Here is a 16,838-nt window from a genome sequence, read left to right as displayed (position 1 = left end):
TGCTTCCACATCATGGTGAACAGTAATTGTCAAGTTTCAACGAGGATTCTGATAATATTTCCATGTCTCAAAGAGACATGAGCAGTTGATGTTTGCTAGAAAGGTTTTTATTGTATAAAAGCATCAGTCTCAAAGGAAAAGAGTTCAGAGAGTTAAAGTATTTGCTAAAAGCTTTTAGCATAAAGTCCCGAATTCTGAGCAGCAGCTCTCTCTGGTATAAGGTCCCGATATTCAGGGTAGCAGCTTCTCGGCATGGAGTTCTCTTGTCTTGGGCTGCAAAAGCAGTTGGTGATGATGATGGTGCTGCTGTTCTTCAGATGTTTTTTATTCTTCTGTCGATCATTCTTCTCCAATTCCCAATACAGGGGATTAAATTACGTGAGTAATTCTATCTGTTCTTATCTAAGAATGCAAACTATATTTTCATTATGTCTAGAGCTAAGTTGAATTTGTGAAGGGTATTATCACTGAACTTTAAACTGGGTAATTAGGCTTTTCACTAGCTATCACAGACTCTTAGGGCACTTAAGTTATATTTTTACTTACTTAAAACTAAAACTTACACTTTTACTCTATATCTATGGCTTAATATATTTTAATTATTTTCTCTTTCTGAGCAGCTCAGAGAGGCTTTTATTTTGGATTCCAACAAGTAATCAAAGTAATTTATCTATTGTCTTGTGCTTGCTTCACCAATCATCTCATGTTATAGTAGCTCCTTTACTAGTGCAAGTTTCATACCAGTAGGAACAGGCTGGAAGGCTGGGATCAAGGTTTTACTAGTCTGAAAGCAAACCAGTGGGAGATTCCAAGTCAGAACTCAAATTTCATAGGTAAATTAAAGTAAATGCAATAGTACAGAAACACTGACAGTCAGAATACAACCTGAACCCTGCTGGTCAGGGTGTTGGCAGCAGTCCAATAGTGGCTGCAGTCCTCTTGGAGTGATAGATGTAGTTCTGTTGAAGCAACGATCCTGTAGAAGAGTCTGGTCTTCCTCTGAAGGTCCAGTGGTGGTGTAGAAGGGTCTGGTCTCCCTCTGGGTATCCAGTGGATAAGGTTGTTTGTGGTGTTCCAAACCTCAGATTACATCCAGGTAGGAATGCTTGGTTCCTTCCCTTGGGTAGTACATCTCACAGTGGAATGATGTAATTTTATGAGTCATGCAGTGAGGCTAGATGGCCCATTAACAGAAGATAGCTCCCAGAGGGAATTATCAGGGATGAGTCATGGAAGAGATAAAGAACACTGCCCCACCTGGTTTTAACAGATGGTAATAGAATACATACTTTTGGTTACATTTTACACTGTAACCTAAGAAAATGCTATAGTCAGATATCAGCAACTAGTAGGAGGTAATCAGAGCTGAATAATTAAAATTGCATCGCATAATTTCAACAATGTTACAGACACAAATATAAGAGTGATTACTTGTATTTACAAAAAAGGGTGTCTACAAGTACAAAATCACAAGGCACATCCATTCCATCAGGCCTCTACTCTGCTCCAGGGAACAGAATACACATCTGTAGTGATTTAATCCTGTGTAGTGGTTCAGATTTGCTAATTTTGTTTCCCGGCTAATGTACCAAATAAATGTTGTGGTTTTAAAGTAGTAACTAAAAATATTACTAGAAAACTTACTTATTTCTTGCTGTGAGATATGGATTAGAACAAGAGCAAAACAGGCTTAAAACTTAAAAGGAATAAAGAAAGTTTATTAACAAAACTACAAGAATAAGAACACCAGAATAAACTTCCAGAAAACCCCTTAATCCCCCACTACTTAACTATTCTCTCGTTCACATGACAACATGGAGACAAAAAACTTTGGTGTTTAAAACAGTCCCAATTCCTGCTAGAGTCTTTTCATCAGCCTTTGTAGAGAAACAGAAGTCTTCTTCTGCTAATCTATGGAGTTTCTCACGAGAAAACTATTTCTGTTATAGTTTTCTATTTCTCTGATGCCAGTTCCCCTGAAATCTTGTCATCAGTTCACTCCTCCCATTTCACATCACTCTGAGGTGCGTATGGGTCAATGAGTCTAGGGATGTCATTTTTAAGGATGAGTTATTCAAAGGCAAAAGTTCTCTTCATCTGTTTTTGTGAGCCCCTCTGGAAACAGAAGTTTTCTCTTTGCCTCTTAAAGGCCACAAATCTTCAACTATTACTTCTCCCCCTCTGTTCTAGCATCTCACAGTATCACAACCACTTTACCTTTTGCTCAAAATCCACTCTTTGAAACACTCCATTCCTCCCAATATACTCTGTCATGAATTAAAGGAGATTTTTTTCAGAACACTACTGTCCATCTCCATAGCTTCAACAGAAAAATATTTCATCTTATTAAAGCATCTCTTTATTTCTCTTCCCCCTCTAAACTTAATTATTTTCTTCACTGTCTGATGGGTTTATGGTGTCTCCTTACATGTTGATCACTCCCTCTCTCTCTCTTCCTCTCTCTCTGGGAAAAAAAAAGGATTAATCTGCAAGTCTTATCCGGGTAGTAGAAGAGTTAAAGTCTTGCTCAAGCTACAGATCCTCATGGTGTCAGGTTTCAGTTCAGCAGCAGAAACTGCAAACTGAATCAGGCCGGCCGGCTCCATTTCTCCCCCCGCCCCGCCCTCCACGGCCTTGTCCGGCCTGGGGCAGGGGGGTGGAGGAGGCCAAGCCAGAGCCTGTTACCTCGTCAGAAGCCGGAAACCAAAGAGAACAAGAAATTCCCAGACTTACATCTTAAGGTAGGTGTTCATAGGTTGATCTCACTTTTCAATTGTCAAAATCACTGCCAGTTCTTAGAAATGGCTAGTTATTGGTCAGGAGAAAAAACTCCCATCAGCCTCCAGCAGTTTCAACTTCCCTAGCTCTCAAAGCTAATCTTAAAGGTGCAGAACTTAATATATATATAAAGCAGGAGATTGGGAATGCCAGTATCATAAAGTCACCCCAGGACACTAGGACATTACAATTATATTAACTCCCTAAGTGGTTTCAAAAGCAAACAAGCCCCGAGTCAGAAGTTGCTGCAGGGTGAGGGTTACTGTCTTTCACTCCAGTGGTAACCTTTTCCACATCGGGGAAGCAGCAAGGTGGGAGCCGTTCTTTCAGTTTCTTCAGGTGAGACAAGACCTCTGCAACTCAGCCTCATTAATAAAAAGGGTGCTTTGAAAAACATATTGGTTAAGAACATGACTTCACAAGAGTTTATCTTTGTAATATCTTTTCCCTCGCCTCCTTTGGGCTGAATTCCTGTGGATACAACTTTTCTCTAGTCTCTCAGCCTCCTTTGGGCTGAATTCTTGTGGGATCCTCCCTCATGGGGAGTTCTACTTATCTCAGTCCTTATGATTTGATGAAAACTCCCGAGCTCGTTAGAATCTTGTTTCTTGTGTTTATTGAAGGATCCTTACAAAACTTAACAGATCTCTCCAGGCTGGTTACAAGGTTAATCTTTGCAATTTGGCACATTTCTTTCTTCTGATGGTACAAACAAGGCCTTGTGGCTCACTTTGCGTCTGATGCACAAAATGGCCCCGAACTACGTAGTTCTTTTATCTTTATACCTATTTTTACCCAATTAACAGTAGACACATATATTATTTTTCTTAATGACCCAATGACCCATCACCTCTGTGATGCACTGCGGCATTTTCTATCCAATCACTTACTATTACCCAAAAACCTCTAGGAGAAGAACATGAAGAAGAAAGAAGAAGGGACAAGGGACAACACCCTAAATCCTCCATCTTGTCTCCTATTCTCTAAACTAAATTTTTCACCCAGTGATTAAAAAAACTTTCTATCTACACACCTACACCTCTAGCCCTCTCCATCCAACTTCAACATCTATTCCCATGCATCACCATGAAAACACGCCCATGAACTTCACATCACATGAAATTCAGTGCTTTTCTAGATCTCATAACTAAGTATCAGAAACAAGGACACTCACTCTGCATTCCAGACTCCAACATCTGCCCCTCTCTTTTAAAAAAAAAACAATAAAAAAAATCAACCCAAATCTTTTCTTGGGTTACTTTTCAAGAAGGGTTATTTTTCCTTCACTCATGCCTTATGCACCAACAACAGAACTGCTTGAATTGAAAGCTGAATTTTTATAAATCTCTGTCTAAAATTTCATGAGTCAAACTCTTCACAATCAGGTGTGACTAAGATTGATAGAAGGTTACACTAAGATGTTGCCTCTTTGTATAGAGCATGATTTGGAGTAACATTCATTATCTCGTCTTCATTCTGTTTTAACACAGAAAAATTGGATATTATACAAAAATCTATTTTCACTGAGATAAGGTATACTTTTTTTTTAACTAAAAGAAGTGATGCAGGTGAAATTGCATCACAAAGTGATCAACAAAATGATACAGCTCAAGGGTGATACCTGATTCACCTTCGTATTCAAGGACTTTATCTCTCGTGCAAGATTCTGAATCTTGACACAGTTCACACCATGTTTTAACAAACAAGGCTTTAAAATATCGACTTTCCCACACTTTCACATGAAATCCAAAGTCCATTGCTCTTGCATGTTGGATCCAAGCTGTTCCGCTGTCAGCTGTGGTCTTGATACAGTTCACATCAGCGTGCTCGCTCTTCTGCTCTTTGGGCTGTCTGTTTGTCTCTGCAGCTGATGAGTTTTCATGTTCTTTGCTAGGAAGTTACTTCTGCTTTGAACCTGTGAATACACAAACATAGACTTTCCTCCAAATTATTAATTGAAATAAATTTTTAATCTTCTTGCTTCTAAACCTTTGCCCAGAGCTAAAGAACTCTCTCTCAACTTTGCTTGAGTACTGTTAGAACAATACCCGATAATTGATGGAATTGGCTTTGTAACAGACTTGTTTAAAAAGGACTGTTTAAGAATTATTTGCAATAGCTATAAGATCTTTACACTTTTTCCAAAAATTTAAGATATATATAAGGTTTTTATACTTCTGAGGCATAGCCTTGGTTCCCCCCCTTTTTTTGTTATTAAGTAAGGTATTTGTTTTTTTTTGTTATGACAATGAAAAAACATCAAATTAAAACACTTGCACATTATACACATATAGGAAATAACACTTTTACAGAAATCAAAAACTTATTAAGAAGATGCATAATTAATATTATGTGATGTTTAAATAATCTGTAATATAAATTGCTAAATGTACTAAATATATACTCTCATCCCAGAGTCTGCCACAGCTGATAAATCAATGGAAGATTGGAAAATCATGTCCGGATAACAATTTTCCAAGCCCACTGTAAAATCCAGTTGCTATATTAATTCACTAATTGCCAAGTCAAATTGACCTGAATATTGTTTTGATGCAGAAAACTTCTGGGTTTATTAGTAAATTCTCCATCCAGGTAAAGTCAAGGCTTGGCCAGAGCCTTAGGCCTCATCTGGAAAGATGTCTCTTAAGTCATTTTCAAAGCAAGGGGTTTAAAAATAACAGCTATAAGATGCTTAAAACACAGCAAACTTTTAAAAGGCATTTGTATAAAGCAAATGACCAGAAGCCTTAGGTACCAGACCAGTTAAACCATGCAGCAGTTGGTTCTTTTTCTGTAGGGCTAATCATATGATCTTTCAATTCAATTTTAAAGAAGTGCATTTTGCAGAAACTGACTGTAACTACAGTAATAATGCTTGATGATTACTCTGTATCATACAATGTTACATTATTAGTAGATGTATAGAGAAGATAACATTTTCAAAACCATGTATTAGGAATACTGAAACAGAACAAAAATATTTTAAATTTCTTGGGATGTATAAATATAATTTTCCATGCTATTTTGTAAAAACAAAACCAGCAGATATTATTAGAAATACAACATCTATATATATTTCACTATAAAATATTTGTAAACTTTTTGATCTATTTTTGAAGGCACTTCATTCAATAGAGACTTTTTAAAACTCAATCATGACTACAACAATTTGCTGATTTACCAACAATACATTTTACAAAGCTTCTAATTTTTTAATTGTCCAATTAAAACTCTCTCATTTTTATCCCTCTCTGAGATGTCCAGCTTTCTGTTGTTTCTCTGGTGGTTGCCATGGCGACAGCATTTCTGGCTGCTGTGTACTGCCAAACTCATCCGCACCAGGCTGCTTATGAATCTGAGAAAAAACTCTAAAAACTTTTATTTAGGGAGAAACTCCTTTTCAGGAGATAAATCCCTTTTTGGGCGACTGCTGTTTGTGCCAGAAAACGGACCCATGACCCTGAGATCAAGAGTCTCAGGCTCTGCCGTCTGAGCCAGCCGGGCCGACTTCCCGAACTTTGCCAGCTTGGCTTCAGTGCCGAAACGCGCATGCGCGGCTCGACAGGGGCACCCCGCCAATCTCCCCTCCGGAGGGCTGGGTCCTCCTTATCATGGATCGCGACACTGCTCTCCCTGCGGGGTGTGCCTTTGGAGTTTTGGCCAGCCCCTTTTCTTTTGCTGTCTGTCTATGGCAGCGTCCTAATATTTTTTTTTTCTAATCTCTCCCCCCTCTGCCCGGGGTCACTCCACGGCGCGGCCATCCTGCCGTCTCCCGCCGCTCTTTGAAGCCTTTCCTCTTGGGCGGCCTCTGACTCCGCCTGATGGGCTGGTATTTTCGGGGTCGCCTGCTGAATGAACATCCCCCCGCCGTGTCCCCTCTTGGGCGGACACACCTTCACCAGCCTTTTCTAACATCTCTGTGTTATTAAATTCGTCAGAGGGCGGGGTAAGCTCCCTCCCTCGCTCTGGCTCCTCTGACGTGCATGAAGGGTGCAGGGTAGGGGGCTGTTCTAAAGGCGTGGTTTCAGAAACAGCGTGGAACTTTGCTAACTTTTTTTTTTTTCCATCCCCCCCCGCGATTTCTTCTGACTGCAATAATTCCAAAAAGACTCTATATAAAACATCATATCTCTCCATGCAATTTTTCTTTAACCTCTAACAATATAACAAACTGCTCACTCTGCTTTCTGAAGTAACGCAAGCTTCCCGGTGTTCAATTTTCCTTCACATTCCTCCCTCGTCCCCCCACGTTCTCTGAAGGGACAGGGGCAGGGGTACCACGCTGCTGGGGAATTTTCTGGGTTTCCCGCGCTTTCAGAAAGGGCAGTTCATCTCCCCACATTCCCGGGGCTCTTATCTCTTTAAACCTCATATTTATATTTTCCCCCATATCCTGGGTTTATACAATCTCTCTTTAGAAATACTCAATCCCATTATCTAGACTCTATACAGCTTACCAGACCTGGCTATCTTCAGATTACTGACCAGCAGAATCCAATGTTCCGAGTCCAGGGCCCTTGGAATTTCGGAATGTGATAGCAGATGTTTTTCTCCAGACGGATTTCTTTCAGGAACTGGTTGCTGTGATCCTGCAGGTGTTGATTGAAGCTTCTGTGAGTTTTTGTCTCCTCACACGGGGCACCATTTGTAATATCTTTTCCCTCGCCTCCTTTGGGCTGAATTCTCTGTGGATACAACTTTTCTCTAGTCTCTCAGCCTCCTTTGGGCTGAATTCTTGTGGGATCCTCCCTCATGGGGAGTTCTACTTATCTCAGTCCTTATGATTTGATGAAAACTCCCGAGCTCGTTAGAATCTTGTTTCTTGTGTTTATTGAAGGATCCTTACAAAACTTAACAGATCTCTCCAGGCTGGTTACAAGGTTAATCTTTGCAATTTGGCACATTTCTTTCTTCTGATGGTACAAACAAGGCCTTGTGGCTCACTTTGCGTCTGATGCACAAAATGGCCCCGAACTACGTAGTTCTTTTATCTTTATACCTATTTTTACCCAATTAACAGTAGACACGTATATTATTTTTCTTAATGACCCAATGACCCATCACCTCTGTGATGCACTGCGGCATTTTCTATCCAATCACTTACTATTACCCAAAAACCTCTAGGAGAAGAACATGAAGAAGAAAGAAGAAGGGACAAGGGACAACACCCTAAATCCTCCATCTTGTCTCCTATTCTCTAAACTAAATTTTTCACCCAGTGATTAAAAAAACTTTCTATCTACACACCTACACCTCTAGCCCTCTCCATCCAACTTCAACATCTGTTCCCATGCATCACCATGAAAACACGCCCATGAACTTCACATCACATGAAATTCAGTGCTTTTCTAGATCTCATAACTAAGTATCAGAAACAAGGGCACTCACTCTGCATTCCAGACTCCAACAATCTTCCCCATGAACAGGGGGATAGCTCAAAACACCAAATAACTGGTAACAACACACGTCTCTTTCTCATGAATGGAGACAGTGATTAAACAGACAGAACCTTGGGAAACAAAACTACAAGGGAATGTTTCTGCCTATGGGCAGAAACTGAAAATATGCAATATATAAAAGAGTTACTGGTTTTGTGTAATTTCAGCTTGGAAGGATAGCCTACAAATTAAAACTATTACAGGAGCGTCTAACACAAAAAGTAATCAGAACAATACAGGGGGTCACAGGGTGGTATGGAAAAAAAGGCAGTCTTAACAATGAGGGTCCAGGATAGTGGCAACATCCCAGGACATGGCAGCCCCGGCTGAAGGGCTTCCATAGGCACAACATCACCAACCCCCCAAGATCATGCAGCAATCACCATCTAAATAACAAACACAGGAGAGTTCCGCTGGCCAGCTGCAGGAACGACATACCAAGCCTGCAGTTGCCCCCGCATAAGGTGGTGCAATGCCGCAGCCCCTCTGAGGAAGGGGCCACCTGTCTGCCGAAATCCCTTTGCTCCCAGCCCCGGGAAATCTTCCGATTAGCTCCAGTCCGCCTGGAGTGGGGGGGAACAGCAAGGACAAAGAAAAAGACAAGGAGGTTTTCTTCTCCTGGGACAGTGTCCCAGTTTAATCCAGAATATTGCAGGGAAAAAAGAGACTGAGCAGGAAGCGGCGGGGACTTTTATCCTGAGGGAAAGGGGCAGGGGAGAGTAGAATTACAGCCAATGGGGTGAGACCGAAGGGGAGGGGTGAGGGGGAAGGAACCAGTACACCACAGACCCAGGGGAGGGGAGCAACAGGGAGAAACCATTTAGGGTAAGCACATTTTTAGTGCAACATGACATCTCGCCCTTTTTAATTATATAAAATTAAAAGAAGGGCTTAACTATTGAAGTCCACCACCCCGTGAGTCCCCATCCTTTGACCAATTCACTGAACCAGTCCGCACAATCAGGATGACAACTGGGATAGGGCTCATCACGAGGTTGATTGGGAGGTAGGTTTCCACCAAAAGGAAAAACAAACATTTTTAAAGCATATTAACAGTCAGTAGATGTCTGCCAGAGAGTAACCAGATGTCAGGAAGGTTTCTTCTCCCACTTTCTGGCAGCGTCTTCTTTGGGAAGCGACTGCCACTTGTTTTTCATTCCCTTCTGCTGGAGCTGGGTTTTTGGAAACAGAAGCCTTTACCCACTTTTGGGGTATCCAATGCGGGCCTGCGGGGGTGGACACACATGCGTAGCCATGCCCCCAGGTAACAAGGTCATAGGGGCCCTTGGTCTGCCAGGTTTCTGGGTCCCTGATTAAGATCGGTGGACGCTGTGACAAATTGGTCACCGCTGTTAAAATGCTGAACCACCTGGGGACTCATGTTTTCAAATGAACAATTCAGGAAATTTATAGTAAACATGGCTTTGCAGAGCTTTTGTTGTGATGACATCCACACTGTTCCATGGCCCTGCCTGGCTAGGACTTGTTTGAGTGTCTGGTGGGTGCGTTCAATCACAGCTTGACCTGTGGGGGAGTGGGGGATGCCTGTCTTACGTTCCACTCCCCACTGCTGGAAAAACTCTAGGAACTCCTTGGATTTGTAGGCTGAGCCATTATCAATTTTAATTTCCCTAGGGATCCCCAGCACTGAAAAGGCCTGCACCAGGTGTTGTTTGGCATGCACAGCCTTTTCCCCTGCATGGACAGAGGCATAAACTGCACGGCCTCGGGGGTTAACCCCCACACCCAGCGATGGCAACGCCTGGAGCTGGCAACTGGGACAGGTGGCAACAATGGCTTTAGCCTGACTCCGTGTTAGTTGGAACTGACAGATCAGACCTGGCACATTCTGATGATATTGCTGGTGGCACAGCTTAGCCTGCTGGAAGACATCTGTAAGACGTGCCCTTTCAGCTGGGGTGGCAAGGGAGTCTGCTTTACGGTCCCTTCTGTGATTTTGCCTGGCAAATCAGTATGTGACCTCACATGCATCACATAGAAAGGATGCTCTTGATTTGAAACTAAATAAATAAGTTTTGACAGCAACCTAAAGAGATATTTGTTCTCAATGTCTTTGAGAACTGCCTGCTTTGCCCTGGACACTATCCCCACCATGTAGGCTGAGTCAGTAACCAAACGGATTTGCTCCGAAAACTTCTCAAAGGCTCTCACGGCCGCAGCCAGTTCGGCTACCTGGGGTGATCCCTCCACAAACTCAACATCAGCTTCCCAATGTTGAGTCTGGAGATCTCGCCAAGTCATCACCGACTTGTGGGATGCCCCATATGCATCAATGAACACTGTAGGAGCTTTGAGCGGCCTACAGCTTCTTTTCTCAGGAGGAATGAGGTGGAATTCCTCATGAAACAATTTGTGCGAAGGTGCATGGACTGATATTTGTCCACTGTAGCTGTCCAGAGCCTACTGGAGATTAGCATTTCTCTGCAGCAGATGCTCAAACATCTCTTTGGTCAACTTCTCAGGAGAGTGCTTCCCCTCCTCAGAAAGTTTGACCAGGAGGTGAATACACACAAAGTCACAACCAGCCAGCTCTCGCAGCCTCACCCTGGCCTTTTGGATCAGCTGAGCCATCAGCTCTTGTGGCTTCGTGATGGTTTTGGATCACTGGTGAGAGAGGAAGACCCACTCTATGATTAAGAGTGAATCTCTCTGCCCTTCGGCCCATTGGAATATCAACCCATGTCAGTGTGGTAGTTTCCCCAGGACAATGAATTTGAAAGGCAGCTCAGGTTTATAGAGGTGCGCCTGCCTCTCTGTTAAAGCCGTTTGTGCTTTTTAAATTGCGGTTTTTGCCTCTGGGGTCATTTCCCTGGGAGAAAGCAGCTCTCTCTCCCCCTCCAATAAATTGTGCAGGGGATCCAGGTCCTCGTTACTGAGACATAGCCAGGGTCTGACCCAGTTCAAGGATCCGCAGAGGGAATGGAGATCTGCTCAGGTTGGGGGATCACTAACAATTTCCAGTTTCTGTGGAACAATGGTTCACACAGTGATCTCTAAGCCCAGGTATTTTCAAGGTGGCATACTTTGAACTTTGTCCTCTTGCAGTTGGAATCCAGCAGAGGTTAAAACTTTAACCACTAGGTATTGAGAGATTGCCAGCTTATTCATGAGTCCAGAGAAGTAAAAGTGAACGCCGTTTATTTCTATCTTTAGCACACCTTTTATAAGGTTTTACAGGGTCGGCGAGCTAAGCAAGTTACTATTGGCTAATACACACAGGTTTACATTTTTTCTCCTGTATGCAAGGATATTGTTTTGCTTTATTCTCTCTCCTGCAGGAAAGTTTCAAGGACTTTAGCCTTTAATATCACAATTTATTCCAAAGGCTGGTTTGTGCAGATAGGCCTTTACTAATATATCATGCCCACCTTCTGTTAAAATATTATCTACAACTAGGTCAAGTGTGTGTTGGAATATAGTGTCATTGGGGGCGCACGCAAGCACATGGTCCATGTAGTGTAAGATGAGAGCTTCTCTTTTCTCAGCATGCACTGGGGACAGCAATAAAGCCGCATACCACTGGCAGATAGAAGGACTGCACTTCATTCCCTGAGGCAAAACTCTCCAGTGGTACCGTCTCATTGGGACCTCCTGGTTGATCATCAGAACTGAGAAAGTAAACCGAGGTGCATCATCTGCCAGGTGTAGGGGAACTTGGAAGAAATAGTCTTTGATGTCTAGGACCGCCAATTGCCAGTTTTGTAGGAGCATTGTTTGGGAGGGCATCCCAGCTTGGAGTGACCCCATGTCCTCAATTACTTTATTTCCCTAAGGTCCTGAAGGAGGCACCAGTTATCCTTCCCTGGCTTCTTTATTACAAAGACCAGGGAATTCCAAGGACTAGTTGTTTCTTCTATGTGGCCTTTGGCCAATTGTTTCTCCACAAGCTCTTCAAGCACCTTGAGCTTTTCCTTACTGAGTGGCCACTGACTTACCCAGACTGGATTATCATCCAGACACATTAACGTTTGGGTAGGGCGCTCCACAATGGCCGCTTCTAGAAATCCTGGGGAGTCTCAGGGAGTCATTAATTTGATTCCCCACTGGGACATGGTGTCTCTCCCCCACATGGAGCACTTGTAGTCAGTGACAAACAGACAAACACTGGCCAATTTTCCCATCTGGACCCTCAATTTGAACAATGCTCTTAGAAACCTTTGCCAGTTTTACTCCTCCTGCACCTTGAATTTTGCCAGCCACAGGTTGCAAGTCTCAATGTGAAGGCCACACCCTTTCAGGTATGATTGTCACATATGCCCCTGTGTCAATCAACCCTTTCACATGGAGATGATCTGATCCATGGGTTAGGTTGCATCCCATGATGATTTTATCCTCACCAACTACTTCTGCCCAGTAGATGCCAGGTATTTTGTCATCTACTGAGACCTCTGCAGGAACAGGAATGGCCTGGGCGATGATTTGCCTTTTGGCCAAATAGAAGGGTGGCTGAAGGCAACACGCCAAGAGAGCAAGGTGTGTTAAGTCTCCTTTGATTGTCATGGGAGCCACCTCAGTCTCCATGGGTGTGTGTGTGCTGTGTCCCCAGTAACAAAATACCTACTATCCAGTCCTACCATGTCTTGTGAATTGTCCAGCAGGTCCACTCCAATGACTGTCCAGCGAGTAGACCTGAAAGGAAAAGTTTCGGCAGTTACAAGACTGGATTGCTTCTGAGGCTGCCAGACTTTGTTAGGCACGCGTGCCCCAAAATTATTTTTCTGCAGTCCTGCACCCTGCTTCCCTTCCTCCCCCTTATCAATTAAGAGAGAGTTTTTTTCCATTCTGGAGCCAGCTACATTTATATCATTGTCGTGGGTGGGGCTACGCTCTAGTTCCAGTTTTTTTGTTGGTTGGCTACTGCTTCCTTTTAGTATTTCTTTTGGTGCTGGCTTTGAGGACAGTCTCTGGCAAAGTGTCCTGGACTTTTGCACTGGAAGCAGATGATATACTGGAGCTGCTCCAGTGACATCTGTTGTTTCTTCATTCCTAGTGTTGCTGCTGCTATGGTCCTTGGGTTTGTCAGTCCTGGCCTCCTGTCTTGAGCATCAAACATCTCTGCCTTCTTGGTACACGCCTCTATCATCTGTTCTATACTAGGTGAAGAATCAAGGGGCAGTCCCAGGATCACCCTGCAGCAGGGTTCATTGGCATTCCTCTGAGCCATCTCCTTAATCAGTTCCACCTGCGCCACTGGTCCTTCCACTTGCTTCTCCATTTGTGCTCGAAGCCGGTCGACAAACTGCAAAAAACTTTCTGATGGAAACTGTTTAATATTAACATAGCTGCCCTGAGTTTCAACTGTTGGCAACTGGTTAAAAATCTTTTCTGTCACACCACAGATCTTATCAAAAATGGATTTTGTTAGCACCCGAGCCTGGTCCTCAGGTTTAGCCCACATCCCCTCGCCGCATAGAAGTTCAAATGTGATCTCATTATCATCTGCATCTTTTGCATCCTGGGTGCTTTGCTTGCACTCAACCAGGAGACTTTTTAAGGACTTCTTCAATGTGTTTTCCCAAAGATTGAACTCTGAGGGGGTTAGGAGACACCGGAAGAGGTCTCTGAGATCAGCTGGAACTAACTCATGAGATGTTAAAGTAGTTCTCACCATTCCTTTAAGGATTTCACTATTTCTACCAAACTCTCTTTGAGCTTTACAAATTTCTTTTATATTTTGGTAAGAGAAGGATTGATAATATCTATCTTTCTTTTACCAATATATATGACAGGAGCACCTGAGAGTATAGCTTCATCATCCCCAGGGTCCCCCTGCCCACCCCCACCCCCACGGGGACCGGGGGTCTCAGCCCTGTCACCGGGACTGGGGAGGGGCCCAGCCCTACCCCCACAGGAGCTAGGCAGGGAGTCACACCTTCCCCCACCATGGGAACAGGGGGCAAACCTGCCCCCCCCCCCCCCACTGTGGGAACAGGGGCTTGCCCCCCCACCTCGTGGGGACAGGGTGCAGACCCACCCCCCTCATCGTGGGGACAGGGCAGGGACCCACCCCTCACCCTGCAGGAATGAGGGTTGAGCCACCCATCCTACCCGACCCTCCCAAATGGGAACAGGGAGTGGATACGCCCACCCCATGGGAGCAGGGTGGGGACCCATCCCCCACCCCTTGGGAACAGGGGGAGTGGGCATGGGAATCAGGGACTGGAAAGGGGGTGGGGTCACTGTAGGAACCAAGATTGCAACACCTGGGAGTGGGGTTTCAGGGTTCCATGCAGGGCAGGAACATGGTGGAGGGGGGAGGGATGTCTGAGTAAAGGAAGGGTTTGTGGGAGAGGACAGGTGGGTGAAAGAGATTATGGGAAAGAGGAGGGTAAGATGGAGGTTCCACCATGTGGTCAGTGCCATCTTAGACCCTGGCCACATGGAGATAGGAGGGTTTATCACTTTTAGAAGTAACAGAACACTGTAACTGAGGAGTAACAACCAGGGTAAATGGGTGCAGGGAGGGATCTCTATCAGTTTGTACACAGCCACCAGAGACAGGGTCCTGAAAGGCAGGCAGGGAGCCAAGAGAGCAACAGCTGAGCCGGGTGTCCTGCGTTTCTCGGGCTGCTCTATGTATCTCCTTCAGCTCAGGAGCAGAGGGTTTGGGAGAAGGGGCAGGGGAAACCGGAGGAATCTGCTGTGACTGTCCCTTCACTTCCCTGTTAACCAGCTCTTTCCGAATTAAAAGGAACAATGGGAGAAACTTTGAAGGAACTTTGTCTCCCTGTTCTACTTTAAGGGTTAACAAGTTTCCGATTCTGTCCCAGGAAGAGACAGAATCCACATCTAGCAGGATGAGCTGGGGAAAGTGCTGAGACAGCCAACAGACAAACTGTTTTAACCTAGTTCTAAAAATGTTCACGTTCCTACCACTTAAAATTTCCCAAACTGAGGAAAAAAAACTCCTTTCGTGTACAGATAGCTGTAAGCCCATTTTGATGTTAAAGGCTATTTGCACACTTCAGTCTACCTTCCTTCACAGCAGAAACAACACAGCCAGCACTGGGAGGCTTCTCTCAGTTTCTCCCCCCCCCCCCCCGGGGTAAGAGATGAAACTGCTTGCGAGGGTAACCGCGGTTCCTTTAAACTCAGCCAGCAGCTGCACAGGGGCAGCAGCGCTCTCCCCCCCCCCCCCACACACACACCGAGCTGCTAAAAACACGTGGCCGATGCCACTCAGGACTGCCGCAGCCCCTCCCCCGCACCGAGAGATGAGCTGTGCCTCCAGAAACCACGTGGCCCCGCTCGCGGCGCAGAGAAACTGCGCTCTGCGCTGTCAAAAAAAGTCGCCACAGAAGAACCAAGCAGCTGCGGCTCCCGGGCCGCCCACGTGGCGGTCACTGAGCCACGTGCCACACCGTGGTGCCGGTAAGCCGTGTGCAGAAAATAAACCTTGCAGCTGCCACTTGCGCGGCACTGGGCGGGCCACACGGCTATCTGAGAAAACTGCGGGTCCGGCCACGCCTGCACCTCACTGCCCGCGCGGCGGTCACCGAGCCACAGCACTGAAAAAAGTCCTGCGGTTGCCGCATGGCAGAGCCGGAAAACATGCGGCTCCCAGGACACCTGCGTGCCGCATCGCCCGCATGCTGTGCCGAAGAACTCACGGCTGCGATGCCCCACGGCTTTTCGGCAAATGCCTGTGTGTCTCCCTGGCCAAACTCGCGCGGAAAATCTGTTTCGCTCACACTCACCGTTTCTTGGGTCTTTGGCTAGTTTTGGGCTGTGCAGGAAATCCTCAATGTCCTGGGGATCAACCCTCCTGGGCTTAGGAGGGCTGCTGACCCCACCCTTGTAGGCTTGGCTCTGCAAAAAACTCGTAGCCCTAAGGTAGTTGACAATCCAAAGCTTGTAAAATCCACACGGGGATTTCCAGTTGTCCGTGGGAGCTCTGTTCTTGAGACAAGCCCCCACGATGGATGCCAACTGCCGAAATCCCTTTGCTCCCAGCCCCGGGAAATCTTCCAACAAGCTCCAGTCCACCCGGGAGAGGGGAAGGGGGGGGGGGTGGGAACGGCAAGGACAAAGGTAAAAGACAAGGAGGCTTTTTTCTCCCAGGACAGTGTCCCAGTTTAATCCAGAATATTCCAGGAAAAAAAAGAGACTAAGCAAACAGTGGCAGGGACTTTTATACAGAGGGAAAGGGGGCGGGGAAGAGTACAATTACAGCCAATGGGGTGAGACTGAAGGGGAGGTGCGAGGGGGAAGGAACCAACACACCACAGACCCAGGGGAGGGGAGCAACAGGGAGAAACCATTTAGGGTAAACACTTTTTTAGTGCAACATAACACCTGTCCACCCAAGTATTGCTTCGCTGGGTGGTGGTGGGATGCAGAGACCCCACACCTCACAGCTGCAATAGTGATTTCTGCTCTTAGCCTTTAGCAAGTCTGTTGTGAATTCAGCTTGTCAGAGCGACACAGGAGTAAGAGAGACAGGGCTTCGTATCTGATCTCTTGGAGGCTTTTAATCCAGCTCTTTGCCCCAAGAAATCTGTGAACAAATGACAAAGAGCTTACAGAGAAACTGAGCTTTTATGCCCTGCAGGTCAGGGTGGGTAAAAAGGGAACAACCAATAACCATGGAATTAACATGAA

At 45.1% G+C, this 16,838-nt stretch overlaps 1 protein-coding gene and 1 long non-coding RNA gene across 2 annotated transcripts in view; one reads left to right on the top strand and one right to left on the bottom strand.

The window, feature by feature from the left end:
• The window catches only part of LOC148183404 (BDNF/NT-3 growth factors receptor-like), a 596,246-nt gene that overhangs the window by 420,904 nt on the left and 158,504 nt on the right, over nt 1–16,838 (top strand).
• Nucleotides 1,585–16,210, bottom strand: LOC148183407 (uncharacterized). Its single transcript, XR_015773606.1, has 3 exons — nt 15,935–16,210; nt 12,812–12,866; nt 1,585–7,367 (listed from the first exon to the last, which is right to left on the bottom strand). It is a non-coding gene; the product is annotated as an uncharacterized LOC148183407 (long non-coding RNA).

Source organism: Pseudopodoces humilis, chromosome 12, assembly GCF_049639895.1.
Source record: "Pseudopodoces humilis isolate 2021_Gansu_Grassland_sample_001 chromosome 12, ASM4963989v1, whole genome shotgun sequence".
NCBI lineage: Eukaryota > Metazoa > Chordata > Aves > Passeriformes > Paridae > Pseudopodoces > Pseudopodoces humilis.
This window is presented reverse-complemented; position numbering and strand designations above follow the sequence as displayed.